This window comes from Lactuca saligna, chromosome 6 (genome assembly GCF_052625555.1).
Source record: "Lactuca saligna cultivar CGN05327 chromosome 6, ASM5262555v1, whole genome shotgun sequence".
Taxonomy (NCBI): Eukaryota; Viridiplantae; Streptophyta; class Magnoliopsida; order Asterales; family Asteraceae; genus Lactuca; species Lactuca saligna.
The window spans coordinates 144,387,732-144,402,798 of NC_136422.1; the positions used below are offsets into that span (position 1 = coordinate 144,387,732).

Consider the following 15,067-nt stretch of genomic DNA (forward strand, 5'->3'; position numbering starts at 1 on the left):
AGAGTAAAACATCCCAGGCTGACTAATCAATGGTGTATGCCATGCGATCACCCCGAGCTCTTCCTTCCGCTACCGGAAGTACCTGAAACCAAAATTGAAAACCGTAAGCATGAAGCTTAGTGAGTTCCCCAACCTACCACATACCCTACACAAACACATACAACATATACTGGGCCACGCCCGTTATTTCGAGCCTTGCCCCTAACTCGGTCCCCGCCCACTACAACGGCCCCACCGTTCCAGGCCCCACCTGGCTTCGAGCCCCGCTCGGATACATATTTGTTTCTTTTATGCCCCGCCTGTCTCTAGGTCCCGCCCGCTAACCACATATAGTACAAAATAGCATATAACACATAACTAAACATACCCTACTGCATTCTTGTCCTCAGGCATCGCCTGTCTTGGGCCTCGCCCCTGTCCCGTCACTAGTGAGTCATGGAACCCCGTCCAAGCTCCTACGGTAAGTAAGATACGGGCCCACGCCCACTCTCACTCCATGCCTATCTCGGGACTCGCCCATGCTCTGCTACTAATGAGATATGGAACACCGTCCATACTCTGATATTGGAGAGATGCGGGACCTCGCCTACACTCACCTTCCTACCAGGCACATACATGCATCACACAAACAACAAATATAATCTATCATTTAAACCATTCCTTGGGCAACCGCCCGACATCGGACCTTGGTCCGGAATATCATACTAGCAAACAGTGCCTAGGGCTAACCCTCGGATCTTCCTACTCATAACTACATGGGTCGGCATTGTGGCCGTAGACCCATTCACACAAAGGGAAACTCACCTGCACTGCTGAACTTGCTGATAACCCTCTTGCTGTTGACCGACAATTCTCTGAACCGCTACTCCACTAGATACGAATATAAATACATATATCACTTAGTTCCAACTGAACTCTAGAAGCCAAACTAAGTCAACTCTGGTCAAAGTCAATATTTCTAGCTGACTCTACTCGCCAAGTCAATCCATTGACTCGTTGAGTACATGTACTCAGAACCCTCATAATGCGACCCAACTCGCCGAGTCACCCAAGACTCGTCGAGTTCAACGATCTCTGAGTCCCATCCTGTCCAACTCACCGGGTCACCATTCAACTCACTGATCTGAGCCTTAACCAGAAGGGGTTAGTGTTTCGCGACCTGACTCGCCGAGTCCATGAACAAACTCGCCGATTCCATGATAATCTTCAACAGACTCGCCGAGTTGTTCTTCCAACTCGTCGATTCCATTCCCACCTTCATCTTACTCGCTAAGTTCACCCATGAGACTCGCTGAGTCACTTCAGTTCTTAATCCATATAGTGGCTTTTCGAGCCATGCAGGGGTTCCAACTCATAGATCCACTCTTCCCAAGTCTATTCCTCACTTAAAGTTGCAAACTTTACATCAAACCAAAGAGATATGGGCTTAAAACACTCTAGGGCTAGGATTTGTGGTAAACATGCTTAACCAACACATCAAAAACTGATACTTTATGGATCTCTGGGCGAAGACACACCTAGATCTGAAGTAGCAACCTCAGATATGGACTTCTAACTCAAAAACGCTCCTTATCATACCAAAATGGCCCCAAAACATTATCCATGAGAAGATCTAGAAGCAACAAAGGCAAAGTGACAGATTGTTACCTTCAAACTGATGCTCACAACAAAAGGGTTGGATCCTCCAGCTGATTAGTGGTCAAATCCTCCAAACCTTCCTCTTGCAAAAACCCCAAACGCACTTCCTTCCTTCTCTCACTCAACTAGGGTTTGGAATAGTGTATAGTAGCTTCTGGCTGACAATGGGACTAAGGAGAGGACTTAAGGTCCTTTAAATAGGGCACCAAGTCCCGAACATAGGGTTTCCCAATCCAGATTGGACTCGTCGAATCCACTTTCCGACTCGTCGATTCGGTCACTTACTCTTCGACCCCGATCCCGCTTGGACTCGTTGAGTTCCACCTTGGACTCGACGAGTTGACCGCTTTGACTTAGTGTTTTCCTTTCCTTTCTTAGTCATTCTGATTATGGGTGTTACAACTCTCCCCCACTTAAACTAAACTTCGTCCTCGAAGTTTCTCTACGGCCAATCGCCCTACAATCAACACTCTGCTTGAGAAAACCTAACACCCGCTCACTACCTCCGCTGGCCATCCGCCCGGTCATTCTAACTAACATTAATCCTTGCGGATAATATTCTCGGGTTAACCCTAACCCTGACCACCCTGGGAACACAACTTACTTAACTGACAAACCTTCTGGCCTCCCAAGGCAATGTTCCATAACCAACTACTTCCTCTGTCACTGTAAAGGTCCTATCCTTCACCAACTCCATTACTCCCGCTACTTCCAATACGGGTCATTACCGCCAGTATCCACTGGACACTTCTTACTACTATAACTTAGTGTTGAGCACCCCTCCCAGCGAATGGTTCGGATAATCCTTCGAGTAAAAGATTCATCCTCGCAAAGGTTAGAGTTAGAGGAGAGCTGCGCAACATCTCAAACCCTTTCCTCTGAGATTATCCAACCTGCTATGATGTGCATAGCACCCATCGATCAGCTAACTGTATTCCACCATAGTCTGCTTACCATCACTGCCACTGACTGAAAATTTTTGTTGTCCCTTATCTGCCTTCCGGATGAACCGAGACCACCCTGGTCCCTACTGATCTACCACTATCTGGATTACCGGCTCCCACCGGTCGCTAGCCCCAACACAAACTTCTAGTCGCTCCCAGTGACCTCCGAGGAAACATAGGCTACCTAATACTGCCCCCTCAACTCTTCCACTCTGGCACTACAAGTCCTGGGATCCTCGATCCCCCTAACTCGAACTTAAGGTCCTTACCAGGTCCCACCTGTGTTACTAAAACTCACGGGTCTTGCCCACGGGTCTCACCCGACTATGCTACTGAGCAACCCTACTCTCATGTCTCACCTATACTGCTACTCTCATACGGGCCTTGCCCACGGGTCTTACCCAACTACATCCTGGAGCGGCCTCTCCCAAGGACTCACCTCTCTAGGGTTATGTAGGCAAGCTCCATATTATTCTCATCCACTACTTATTCATGATTCCTACCTGGATCACTAGGAGGTAAGAGCCTCGCCCTAACTCCGCTAACTAGGAGATACAGGCCTCCGCCCTCACTCTGGTAACTAAGCTGCTAGGGAATGCTACGACTTACCCATAGTCTTACAATACCTTCCATACTCAGTGACTGCTAGTGAGTGCTATGGCTACCTGATGTGTGTAAATTCAACTAGTTTTATCCCTACTTTTTATTAATAATTTGAGCACACAAAGGCAGTGAACCTGTCTTTAAGTGGTATAGATTGATAAGTAAGGTATCGAACTCAGGGAACGGAAATTAAACTAATAGCTAATTTTAACTAAAACAAATAATAAAAGTAAATGGTTTTTCTCTAGTTTTGCAAGACTAGAAACTTAAGCAAACTAAATTTAACTAATTAACTAAAGCAACAACTATTCACCAAATTTGATAAAGATGTTTCTATTTAGGTTCAACCAATTCACTCCTATGGTTATTTAAGTTAAGGTAGATTAATTGCTATTGGTTACCAATAATAGTAGTTAGGTTCATGTTCATTACTCCTAACCCTTAGACAATTAACTAATTTAAGCGTTGATCAAGTGTTTAAACTAATTAATTCCCTAGATTAATTATTTGGATTAAATAAGATTTGTAATGGTCAATTAAGTTATTAATTCAATTAACCTCTTGTTGATGGTTTCTCAAACAAGCTCACACATTAATCTTCCTATTTTCTTATTAATCTTAGTTTCATACTCATTACTTCCAAGCATATGTTTTAGCATTCACATAGACATATGAGGTTAACAATTAAGTGATGTTCATGCAACCTAATTGCCTTCCAATTAACAGAAAATAGTAGTGATTAACACATAAGGTTCTTTAACAAACTTAATTTAATAAATCACCAATAGACAATTAAACAAAATTCAATAATTAAACCATAGGAGTTCTTTGGTATTCCCCAAACAGAAAAAAAAACGAGTTTAGCTCATAGTTGCAGTAGAAACAAGCATAAAAACAAAGTTTATGGAAGCAAACATGTTTAATTCCTAAGTCTAAGTGGTAGAATTAACCTAATTGCTTGAATTCTTCCAACTCTTGAAGCTTAGGGTTCTTCAGCGCCTTCTGAACCTTTTAGTCGCAGCTAATCCTTCAAAATTCGCCAGGGGTTCTCTCCCACGTGATAAGGATTCGTCTTCTAAAGATATCCCAAAACAGAGGGTACTCGGCGAGTAGCAGAATCAACTCGCCGAGTAGGTCAATACTTATCCATCTTTAGATCAGCAGTCGTATATATCTTCTGGCACCTCATCGTGTACTCGCCGAGTAATGTCGATCTACTCGCCGAGTAAGTCTCTCTTTTCATTCTTTAACCTTCACTTGCTTTCCCTTTTCTCCTTTTTGCCTCCAAGCATATCTTTTGGACTGAAAACACACTTCAAAGCATTTTAAGTATCTTTTGTCCATATTATTCTCATAACTAACCAAAAATAACCAAGAATATATGTTAAATAATTAACTAATTATGCACATATCAAAATACCCCACACTTGACTTTTGCTTGCCTCCAAGCAAAACTAAATTTTAAACACATTAAAATCACATTAATAACTCCAATCCTGCCTAGCCATTATGCCAAGACCGCAACTCATGCATTTGTGTCTAATTCCTAAAAACCCCCCATACTTCAAATACTCACAATCCTCATAAACATTCTCCCACTCACCCCGAACTATGCTCATTTTATGCAACCCTCCGAATCCATCCTCAGAAAACCTCTTTACCCTCAAGGTATTTTTAATTGAGCAACCCAAGCATACATAATCTAGACAATTACAATTTATGATACCACATTGGAGCTCTTTGGAATTCTTCACTTCTTTGATTTTTGATCTTGGATAACTTTGAATTCACCACCTTTGTTGTTTGATTTTTGGTATCTTCAACTTTTTGAATTTCTTCGGAATTTTCGATCTTCATATTTGATATTTGACTTTGATGCTCCAAAAATTCTTCAAACTTTTTCTTGTAATTCTCTCTCTCTTTTTTTTAACATATACCTCACTTTTTTTTTCACTCAAAACCTACATGCTTAAGCAGGGGCGCTCAATCTCAACCTTTATTGGCTAATGATAAAAATCTTCCTGGATACATTTCAGGTTTAGGCTGCTAAACATATTGCATCCCTCAGGCTGAGCAAGGTCGTGTTTTTGTCTCATGATTTCACTGAAATAAGGAAGCCACAAATGCACTAGAACGTATATAGGCTCAACTAAACATTTGGGTTTTCATGCAATTATCAACATAATTCTAACATGGAATCCTAATTTTTTACCAAAATTTTCTAATTTAAGACCTAAGCATTTTGAATATTCAACAAATTTAAAAATTAGCCTAAATTAAGATTCTAAGTGTTCTAAGATGTGACTAACCCCCTACCCCACACTTATTTTATGCAATGCCCTCATTGCATATTATAACAACTAAAAAGAATGCAAATAGAGAGAAAGTTGGAACAAACTCCTCTGGGGTAGCAGTCGCTAGGTTGATACCCTCGTCTTCAACTCCTTCTTCTAGTGACTTTAACCATGGGAACAGCTCATCCATGGCACGGGTGTCATAAGTCTCGTGTGGTTGATAGCTCGAAAACTCCAAGGAAAAATGGTTGTTGCACAAGCCTCAGTAATAGTGCATAAAGAATGTATGAATGGCGCATAAACAGTAGCCAGAACAAATCAATTAACTCCTCCTGCAGCAGGCTACTCGGCGAGTAGGCGAATAAACTCGGCGAGTAGAAGGTGTCGGACAAGCAGATCGTGCAGAAGCAGATGTACTCGCCGAGTAGTATTAGTGCACTCGGCGAGTAGAGCATATAATTCCAGAAATTTTCTAAACGCTGGCTCTCTTTATTCTAGTGTTGACATGCAAATGTAAATGCACTCTCCAAGAAACTTTCTAAACAGCAACACTTTAATAAACTCTCGATTCGTACGGACTCGATCCTAGGAACAAAACTCCATAAGCACTCCTAAAGGCCGTCATTCCTCGCTTAACCATTCCTAAACAGCATGCATCCTAGCTTCAATACCTGAAAAGAAAACTAAAAGTAACACTAAAATTCAAACCACTTAACCAAGTTTACATGTCCACAATTGTCTTTAAAACAAACATCATAATCAAACAAAATAAAATCTTCATTCTTCCTCGTCCATCCCGGCTCCTCCAGCTCCACTACCTCCTTCTCCACCCCTTCTTCGCATCCTCTCATCCCAATCCATAATATACGGGTAGCCGGGTCCAGGCCTCGGGGTAATGTGCATTTGTTGGAAAAGATAATCGAAGGATTGATTGGTGTAATTAACCCCTCGGCCAATATCATCCAAGTATTGTCGATACTCCACTTGGTTCCAACTCTCGTTATCCTCCACCGGAATAACCGGTGGGTCGTCCCGCACCCGCTCACTCCTTTGCCTAACCTGCCTTCCCGGCTCCTCGGGAACCGCCGGCTCATCCTCATTTGGGATAGTAAAGGAATCACCAAATTTCTCCACTATCTGAGCCCTCCTATAAAGTGCAGTGTTAAATGGAGGAGGGTGGATAATCGTCAACGCTTGAGCTTGCGACAAATCCAAGATCCCAAACGATTTCGCAAGCCGAGTAATGAACATGCCCCCATTTATCTTCGAGTTTATCTTCTCCTTAACTGCCCCCTCCGCAAGAAATTTGGCAATGCAATACGGGAGGTTGCAGAAGACGTCGGGAGTGATGATACTCCACAAGTAAAAAATATCAAGGGTGGGAACTTTGTCCCCATCCTTCCGCATGTTGATCGTGCTTGCAATAAACCAGTGAAGAAGTCGGTGGATCGGAGAACGGATATGACCTTCTTGAGCAGTAGAAGGTATGTAGACTCGGTTAGCAATTGTACTCAACCATGTCGATGCCACCACTTCCTCGGGAAGTTCTTTGTAGGTATTCTCCAAGAAGGCTTCAAAGTAATCCATCATCACCATGTCTTGATCGTAGATGCCCAACCGCCAAGAGAACTCAACCATGCTGCATTGACGCAGCTCCCCACCCAAAGAAAACGAGATCGTGTTTGGATTGTAAAACTCACTACCACCTCGGAATGAGATGGTAGCGAAGAACTCCCAGCACAACTCTGCGTATACTGGCTCTTGAATCTTGAACAATTACAACCAACCATCACAAGTGATGTTGGCATAACCCAAGTTACAATCTTTCACCAAATATGGGGTGAGTTCCTCTTCCAAGCCAACATTGCCCAACCATCCCCAATCCACTGCATTCGGTAGGTGGATTTCTTTCTGTCGAAGTGCTTCCAACCTGTTTAGCGCTCGAGTTTTGGAAGATTTGGAGGTAATTTGTTGAAAGGCTAACCATGGCATATCACCATGGCCTCCCCCACGTGATGACTGACCTCTTCTTGCCATTCTAACTGCATGCGCATATCAAAAACACAACAACAAATATCACCCAACAATTAAAACAGAAAAATTTATGGTCTGATTGTGACCTACTCGCCGAGTACGCGAGCATACTCGCCGAGTAAGATGAACACTCGGACAGATCGAAACCGGATCTGTGTAATTAGTGTAATAGTCCAATTTATTCATAGGGGTTTGTGGTAATTGTGTATCTAGCCATATATCTTGGAGAATTTTTACCAAATAACATCTAATTCATGAGTAAATCAAAGCCCTAAAAATTGGGGAAAACTCTCCAAATCCGAAAATATATACCAAATATGGGGAGATATGTGATAAAGATTGGACCTTTCATAAAATTAAAGAGCAAAGATGTTACCTTGGTGGTTGAATTAAGAGAAAGAGAAAGGAAATTGACTAGATCCTGAAGAACTCTTGAGAGGTGACTGAGAGAAGATGCTCGGCGAGTGTGGGGGTGAAATGTTGAATAAAAGTAGTTTTTACAGATTTTAATTTACTGGGTTTTAACCGTCTACTCGCCGAGTATAATGGATCTACTCGCCGAGTAGACACGCGTGTCATGCAGTTTTGGCTGTATACGAACATTTACTCGCCGAGTATAGCCGATATACTCGCCGAGTAGATGTCTCAGGTTGAAAAATTTTAAGTTTTTGCCAATTTTACTTTGTGAATTCCTTTATTTTAGCCTGCCCACCCCACACTTTCAGTAGAGCTTGTCCTCAAGCACTTAGAGAAGTAGAATGAATGAAGAGAAATGAAAAAATAATACGAAAAATAAAGAAAGGGAAAGAAAATGCAAACGTGAAACTCGGGTTGCCTCCCGAGAAGCGCTTCTTTTGATGGAGTCATTAGCTGGACTCCGCCCCTTCTATGTTTTTGCGATTCCGCATAGCAGGAGCTCTTCCATTCCTTCATTGCGGGGGACTCCTTCTTCATATTTCTTCACTCGATGGCCATTGACTTTAAATGGCGTGCCATCTCTTGAGATCAATTCAATAGCCCCATGAGGAAACACCGTCTTAACCACAAATGGACCATCCCACCTTGATTTGAGTTTGCCCGAGAAAAGTTTTAGGCGGGAATTGAAGAGTAGTACTTTTTGGCCTTCATGGATGTCTTTGCTTTTGATTCTTTGGTCATGCCATCTCTTGGTCTTTTCTTTATAGAGCCACGAACTAGAATAGGCCTCATTTCGGAGTTCTTCAAGGGCATTCATTTGCATTAAACGATTGGTCTTCAATTCTTCCATGTCAAAGTTGCATCTCTTTAGCGCCCAATATGCCTTGTGCTCGATTTCAACCGGTAAATGGCATTGCTTTCCATAAACTAACCTATATGGTGTAGTACCAATAGGTGTTTTGAAAGCGGTACGAAACGCCCATAGCGGGTCATCCAATTTATCCGACCATTCCTTGCGATTGCTTCCCACCGACTTCTCCAAGATACGCTTCAAAGCTCGATTGGTAACTTCCGTTTGCCCACTCGTTTGCGGGTGGTATGATGTGGAGAACTTATGGGTCACCCCATATTTCTTGAGCACTTTGTCCAATTGATCATTGGCAAAGTGTGTGCCACGGTCACTAATTAGGGCCTTTGGAACACCAAACCGGGAGAATAGTTTTTTCAAGAACCGAACCACTACCCGTCCGTCATTTGTAGGTAAAGCCTGCGCCTTCGCCCATTTTGACACATAATCCACCGCCACGAGGATGTACTTGTTTCCTTTGGATGTGGGGAATGGCCCCATGAAGTCTATGCCCCACACGTCGAACACCTCGCACACTTGAATGCTATGTTGTGGCATTTCATTACGGGAGGAAATGTTTCCCACCCTTTGGCAAGCATCTCATTCTTTGACATATTGGGCTGCATCTTTGAAGATTGTAGGCCAATAGAACCCAATGTCAAAGATCTTCTTCGCGGTATAGTGTGCTCCATGATGTCCTCCCGTGGGCCCGCTATGGCAGTGCTCTAGTATTTTTCGACTCTCCTTTCCGAACACACATCTTCTTATAATTCCATCCGCGCAGCTTCGGAAGAGGTATGGATCGTCCCAAAAGTAATATTTGATCTCCGAAAAGAATTTCTTCTTTTGCTGACTACTATAATCCTTCGGGACGTAATTGGTAGCTAAATAGTTAGCTATATCCGCGAACCATGGCTCCTCTCCCACGGACACCATAATGTATTCATTCGGAAAGTCGTCTCCATCCTTATCTTCTTGCAATGCCGGGTTCTCGAGTCTAGATAAATGATCGGCCGCTACGTTCTCCATTCCTTTCTTATCTCGTATCTCTATATCAAATTCTTGAAGAAGCAGCACCCATCGTATTAGTCTTGGCTTGGCATCCTGTTTGGAAAACAAATACTTGATAGCCGAGTGGTCAGTAAAAACAGTGGTTTTAGATAAAACCAAATAAGGGCGAAATTTATCAAAAGCGTAAACTACGGCTAACAGTTCTTTTTCAGTAGTGGTATAATTCTCTTGGGCAGGATTCAAGGTCTTGCTTGCATAATAAATGGGTTGAAAATGCTTATAAACCCTTTGTCCAAGGACCGCTCCTAGTGCATAGTCACTAGCATCACACATGATCTCGAAGGGTAAGTTCCAATTTGGTGCTATAATGATTGGGGCATTAGTTAATTTTTCTTTTAAAAAGTCAAATGCCTCTAAACACTCTTTAGTGAAATTAAAGGGTGCATCTTTTAATAATAATTGTGTTAGAGGTTTCGTAATTTTGGAAAAATCTTTAATAAAACGCCGGTAAAAACCTGCGTGTCCCAAAAAACTTCTAATGCCCTTCACATTAGTTGGTGGGGGTAATTTAGCAATGGTGTCTATCTTTGCCCGATCCACCTCAATTCCTTTTTTAGAAACTTTATGTCCCAATACTATACCCTCTTTGACCATGAAATGACACTTTTCCCAATTTAGGACCAAGTCGGTTTTCTCACATCTAGCAAGCATCAAGTCAAGATTTGTGAGGCAGTCATTGAAAGAAGATCCGAATACAGAAAAGTCATCCATAAAGACCTCCATGAATTTTTCCACCATATCATGGAATATGGCGGTCATGCACCTTTGAAATGTCGCAGGTGCATTGCATAGTCCAAATGGCATGCGTCTATAGGCGAAGGTCCCACTGGGGCATGTAAAGGTGGTCTTTTCTTGGTCCATTGGGTCTATAGGTATTTGGAAATACCCGGAAAAACCATCTAAGAAGCAATAGTAGCTATGGCCCGATAGTCTCTCTAACATTTGGTCTATGAAAGGAAGGGGAAAATGGTCTTTGCGAGTGGCATCGTTTAGCTTGCGATAATCGATGCACACTCGCCAACCGGTTACCGTTCGCGTTGGAATTAACTCGTTCTTCTCGTTGGTAATGACCGTCATTCCTCCTTTCTTGGGCACCACCTGGACCGGACTCACCCATGGGCTATCGGAGATGGAGTAGATGATTCCTGCATCCAAAAGCTTGACTACCTCCTTCTTGACAACTTCTTGCATGTTCGGGTTTAATCTTCTTTGATGTTGCACCACCGGCCTGGCTCCTTCTTTTAAGTTGATTTTGTGAGAGCAGTAGGATGGACTTATTCCCTTTATGTCGGAGACGCTCCATGCGATGGCTCTTTTCCTTTTCTTCAACACCCGTACAAGCTCTTCCTTTTCCGTCTTGGAGAGATCTGAGGCTATAATCACTGGCTTCTGATTTCCTTCTTCCAGGAAGGCGTATTCCAGATGGTCAGGCAGTGTTTTGAGCTCCAATTTATTGTGCATAGTGGCGGACTCGCTGAGTGCAGGTATGGTACTCGGCGAGTTGATGGCGGCATTTGCGACTGCTGACTTTTCTTCAGGTGTACTCGGCGAGTAGATCGGGTCTACTCGGCGAGTAGGGCTTTCAGCTTGGTTTTTTAGTTCTTCATACTCTGCTTCCTCCAACAGTCTTTTAATCTCTAATAAGTCTTTTTTCTGGATCAAATACTTCTTCCAAAGCTGCAAACTTGCTGGAATCTTCAGGTATGTCTTCTTCCAATAACTCGTCAAGCATGTCGATTGAGAATGCCGTGTCGTCACTACTCCTTGAGTACTTCATGGCTTGGTCTACCCCGAATGTTACTGAGTCGTCCCCAACTCGCAATGTGAGCTTTGAATCTCTCATATCTACGATGGCGCTAGCGGTGTTGAGGAAGGGTCTTCCAAGGATGATTGGTACTTGCGGGTCCGCCTCCATGTCGAGAATGATGAAGTCAGCCGGGAAGACAAATTTGTCTACTTTCACTAATAAATCTTCACATATGCCTCTTGGGAAAGTAACCGTCTTGTTTGCCAAATGAATTTCCATCTGAATTGGCCTTGGCTCCGGGAGGTCCAGCTTTTTGAAGAACGAGTACGGCATAAGGTTCACACTCGCTCCAGAATCAGCTAAAGCATGAATTGCTGCCAAGTTGCCAAATTGGCAAGGTAGAGTTAAGCTCCCCGGATCACCCTTCTTCTTTGGTAATTTGTTTAGCATGGCAGCGGAGCAATTCTCATTCAATACTACTTTCTGCACTTCTTCCATCTTTCTTCTATTAGTGAGGAGTTCCTTAAGGAACTTTGCATACTTGGGCATTTGCATAACGGTTTCAATGAAAGGAATGTTTATTTGAAGAGTTTTAATATGATCAAGGAACTTCTGATATTCCTCTTCCTGCTTCTCCTTCTTGGCTCGGGCTGGGTATGGCATTGGAGGCTGGTATGGTTTCAAGGGTGGTTGATCATTAGTTTTTTCAGATGTACTCGCCGAGTCCATCGGTCCTACTCGGCGAGTAGGGCTCTCAGATTGTGAATGTTGGTTTTCAACTTGTACTTCCATTTCTTCCTTCCGTGAGTCCTTGTTCGCTTCAGTTCGAATGGGGGCCAGGGGAGTAATAATCTTCCCACTTCTTGTGGTAACAATATTCACTTGCGCGCCTCGTGGGTTGTTCTCGGTTTTGCTAGGAAGCTCACCCGATGACCTTTGGTTTAGTTGTTGAGCGAGTTGCCCAAGCTGAGTTTCTATGTTATGGATGGATGCTTGCTGGTTCCTGAGCATTGTTCTTGTTTCTTGGATAGCAGCATCGTGGTCACTGTGTCTTTTCTCGGAAGCAGCCACAAATTTAGTTAGCATCTCTTCCAAGCTTGGCTTCTTCTCTTGCACCGGATCCTCCTTTTGGTAAAAGCCTCTCCCTTTTTGTCTATACTTCTCCTCCTTGGCCTTCTTGTACTCTTCGTAAGGCAGCCACTCCTTCTTTTGTTTTCGCCAGTCTTCATCATACCGGTCACCGCTCGAATAGCATACTTGTGCCTTTTGTTTCCGTGCTCATCCAAATCACAATCTCTAGTGAGGTGAGGTCCATTGCAATTCTCGCAACCCACCCGTATGGCATGGATAGTTTGATCCATTTTGTCCATTCTTCTATCCATGGTTTTTAACATGGCCATAACCGCGGACAAATCTTCAGTAGCAGCGTATGCGGCTCCCCTCGTGACATCATTCCTAGGGTTGTGGTATTCTCTAGAGTGTTTAGAGAATTCTTCAATTAATTCTTTGATCACCGGGGGTGGCTTCTTTGTAAGTCGGCCTTGTGAGTCTAGCAGCTGCCGGGTCGTGACATTGACTCCATCATAAAAGATGGAAACTTCTTGTTGGCTATTTAGATCATGGTGTGGGCAATTTCGTAGCAGACTTTTGTACCTTTCCCATGCTTCATATAACGACTCTCCAGCTTGTTGTTCAAAATTTGCAATGGCCTTCTTGAGCTTGGCTATCTTGGACGGTGGGCAAAAGTGATCAATAAACTCTTCCTTGATTCTGGCCCAAGTAGTGACTGACCCGGGAGGAAGTGATTTGAGCCAGTCTTTAGCAGCACCCTTGAAGGTTACCGGAAGCATCCGAAGCAGTTGAGTTTCGCGGGTGACATTTGGAATGTTGAAGTAATCAGCAACATCATTTACTTCATCCAAATGTTTGTAGGCATCTTCATGATCTTTCCCGTAGAAAGGTATTTCCTTGAGTGAAGCTAGGATATGACCTTTTAACTCAAAGGTGGCAGTTGCGGGAATTGCGGGTTGCACAAGTCCCGGGCCATGGTCGTCGCGCATCCTCTTCTTCCATTCTCCCATGGGAATTTCATCAATGTTAGCCATAGTGAATGCTAACTCTTCCTCCGATTCGGTGTCTTGTTCGTAAGTTGCCTCATCTTCTTCCTCGGTTTCGTATCTAATCTCTTCTTGAATTGGCTCTTCAATTATTAAGGAAGCGATTGAAGCTCCTGATTTGCTGCTCTTCTTTTTCCCGAAAACAGTCTTCAAGTTGGACAATGGTGATTTCTTTGGTGTGCTTGAACTCTCCACGTCCTTCCCTTTGTTTCTTTTCAATTCGGATTCGGGGTCTTCAAACGGGGGTACCAGTGGTGTGTTTGCTCCTCTGGTCATGAAAGTCCTGAAATTAATCAAATAAAAGCGTAAAAAGAACAAAAAGATTGTAAACAAATAAAAGGAAAAATTTCTAAATAAGCTGTTACTCGCCGAGTAGGTGCGAGTGCACTCGGCGAGTATCAGTGATTTTTTCAAAAAAAATTCTAAGTTTTTAACCTAACTAAAACAGATACTAAAACCTAATTACTAGTTACTAAATTGCAGTAAATGAACTTTATGCAAGTAAACTCACACAAAGGATCGAAAAAATTAGGAATTAGCTTAATTATTTAGAACCGTTCCCCGGCAACGGCGCCAAAAACTTGATGTGTGTAAATTCAACTAGTTTTATCCCTACTTTTTATTAATAATTTGAGCACACAAAGACAGTGAACCTGTCTTTAAGTGGTATAGATTGATAAGTAAGGTATCGAACTCAGGGAACGGAAATTAAACTAATAGCTAATTTTAACTAAAACAAATAATAAAAGTAAATGGTTTTTCTCTAGTTTTGCAAGACTAGAAACTTAAGCAAACTAAATTTAACTAATTAACTAAAGCAACAACTATTCACCAAATTTGATAAAGATGTTTCTATTTAGGTTCAACCAATTCACTCCTATGGTTATTTAAGTTAAGGTAGATTAATTGCTATTGGTTACCAATAATAGTAGTTAGGTTCATGTTCATTACTCCTAACCCTTAGACAATTAACTAATTTAAGCGTTGATCAAGTGTTTAAACTAATTAATTCCCTAGATTAATTATTTGGATTAAATAAGATTTGTAATGGCCAATTAAGTTATTAATTCAATTAACCTCTTGTTGATGGTTTCTCAAACAAGCTCACACATTAATCTTCCTATTTTCTTATTAATCTTAGTTTCATACTCATTACTTCCAAGCATATGTTTTAGCATTCACATAGACATATGAGGTTAACAATTAAGTGATGTTCATGCAACCTAATTGCCTTCCAATTAACAGAAAATAGTAGTGATTAACACATAAGGTTCTTTAACAAACTTAATTTAATAAATCACCAATAGACAATTAAACAAAATTCAATAATTAAACCATAGGAGTTCTTTGGTATT

At 42.3% G+C, this 15,067-nt stretch overlaps 1 non-coding gene across 1 annotated transcript; it reads left to right on the top strand.

The window, feature by feature from the left end:
- The first annotated feature begins 13,209 nt into the window (after positions 1 to 13,209).
- Positions 13,210 to 13,316, top strand: LOC145003607 (small nucleolar RNA R71). Its single transcript, XR_013662061.1, has one exon. It is a non-coding gene; the product is annotated as a small nucleolar RNA R71 (small nucleolar RNA).
- The last annotated feature ends 1,751 nt before the right edge of the window (positions 13,317 to 15,067 follow it).